At 41.7% G+C, this 2,500-nt stretch overlaps 1 protein-coding gene across 7 annotated transcripts in view; it reads left to right on the forward strand.

The window, feature by feature from the left end:
- LOC106867469 (uncharacterized) overlaps positions 1-2,500 on the forward strand; it is a 1,580,514-nt gene that overhangs the window by 1,280,248 nt on the left and 297,766 nt on the right. The window lies entirely within an intron of this gene.

Consider the following 2,500-nt stretch of genomic DNA (forward strand, 5'->3'; position numbering starts at 1 on the left):
TATGTATATATAAGAATGTATATACATGTGTATATATATATACATATATACATACGTGTGTATATATATATATATATGTATATATAGTCACCCGTATTACGAACCAGGTGATACACGAAGGAGTCATACCCAATGACTGGTGTAGCAGCATCATAGTCAACTGCTACAAAGGTAAAGGTGACGCTTTAGATACAAATAATTACAGAGGCATCAAGCTGTTAGATCAGGTTATGAAAGTTACAGAGAGGGTCATAGCCCAACTAATTAGGGAGCGAATCAATTTAGATGAGATGCAGTTTGGGTTCGTGCCAGGTAAAAGCACTACTGATGCCTTATTTCTAGTGAGACAGTTGCAGGAGAAATACCTAGCTAAGGATAAACCTCTGTACCTGGCTTTCGTTGACATGGAGAAAGTCTTTGACAGGGTCCCCCAATCCCTTATCTGGTGGTCAATGAGGAAACTTGGGATAGAAGAATGGTTAGTGAGAGCTGTGCGAGCCATGTACAGAGATGCTGCCAGTAAGGTGAGGGTTGGAAATGAGTACAGCAATGAATTCCAGGTAGAGGTAGGGGTCCACCAAGGTTCCGTCCTCAGCCCCCTCTTATTTATCATAGTCCTCCAGGCAATCACAGAGGAGTTCAAGACAGGTTGCCCCTGGGAGCTCCTCTATGCTGATGACCTTGCCCTAATTGCGGAGTCACTATCAGAACTAGAGGAGAAGTTTCAGGTGTGGAAGCAAGGTCTAGAATTGAAGAGCCTTAGAGTCAACCTAGCTAAAACCAAAATCCTAATAAGTAGGAAGGTAGATAAAACACAAACCCCTTCAGGTAGATGGCCCTGCTCAGTATGTAGAAAAGGAGTAGGTAGTAACTCTATAAGATGTGCCCGGTGCAAGCTATGGACACATAAGAGGTGCAGCAACATCAAAGGCAGGTTAACTAGCAAGTTAGTTTTTGTTTGTGGCAGATGTTCAGGTGCAATAAAGACTGTAAACAAACAGGAAACAACTTCTATCTCATTCCAGGGTGAAAAACTAGAGGTAGTCGATAGCTTCCGCTATCTGGGCGACCAAGTTAGTAGTGGGGGTGGGTGCGCTGAAAGTGTAGCTGCTAGAATAAGAATAGCCTGGGCAAAGTTTAGAGAGCTCTTACCCCTGCTGGCTACAAAGGGACTCTCACTCAGAGTAAAAGGCAGACTGTATGACGCATGCGTACGAACAACCATGCTACATGGCAGTGAAACATGGGCTGTAACTGCTGAGGACATACGTAAGCTCGCAAGGAATGAAGCCTGTATGCTCCGTTGGATGTGTAATGTCAATGTGAATACCCGTCAGAGTGTAAGTATCTTGAGAGAAAAGCTGAACATTAGAAGCATCAGTTGTGGCGTGCAAGAGAGACGATTGCGCTGGTATGGACATGTGGTGAGAATGGAGGAGGATAGCTGCGTGAAAAAGTGCCACACCCTAACAGTTGAGGGAACCCGTGGAAGAGGTAGGCCCAGGAAGACCTGGGCTGAGGTGGTGAGGCAAGACCTTCGTACATTGGGCCTCACCGAGGCGATGACTACTGACCGAGACCTTTGGAAATGTGCTGTGCGTGAGAAGACCCGGCAAGCCAAGTAAGATCGTTGCCAGTGCCCCTGGACTGGTTCTTGTGCGGGTGGCACATGAGATGCACCATTTTGAGCGTGGCCGTTGCCAGTACCGCCTGACTGGCTCCTGTAGGATTTTCGAGCGAGATCGTTGCCAGCGCCCCTGGACTGGCTTGTGCTGGTGGCACATAAAAGACACCATTTCGAGCGTGGCCGTTTTCGTGCGGGTGACACGTAAAAGCACCCACTACACTCTCTGAGTGGTTGGCGTTAGGAAGGGCATCCAGCTGTAGAAACTCTGCCAAATCAGACTGGAGCCTGGTGTTGCCATCCGGTTTCACCAGTCCTCAGTCAAATCGTCCAACCCATGCTAGCATGGAAAGCGGACGTTAAACGATGATGATGATGATGATGATATATATATACGTATATTTAGATACATATATATACACATATATATATACATATGTGTATGCATATGTATATATATACACACACACATACATAAATATATATATATATATATACAAACAGATATTATTATTATTATATATATGTATATATGTATATATATATATGTATGTATATTATATAATATGAATCTTAGACATATACTATATATTACATATGTATATGATATATATATATATATGTATATGATGTATAGTATATATATTATGTACATGTATATATATTAACTATATATGATACACTCACACACATGTGTACAAATTAATACATGCGTGTACAATATACAGTATATATATTTAATAACTATATAAATTTACATATATGTGCATGTATGTATGTGCATGTATATATATGTGTATGTTTGAGTTTGCATATGTGTGTGTGTTTGTATATATAAAGATTTATATGTGTGTGCATGTTTCTATGTGTGACATG

This window comes from Octopus bimaculoides, chromosome 24 (genome assembly GCF_046866305.1).
Source record: "Octopus bimaculoides isolate indiv1 chromosome 24, ASM4686630v1, whole genome shotgun sequence".
Taxonomy (NCBI): domain Eukaryota; kingdom Metazoa; phylum Mollusca; class Cephalopoda; order Octopoda; family Octopodidae; genus Octopus; species Octopus bimaculoides.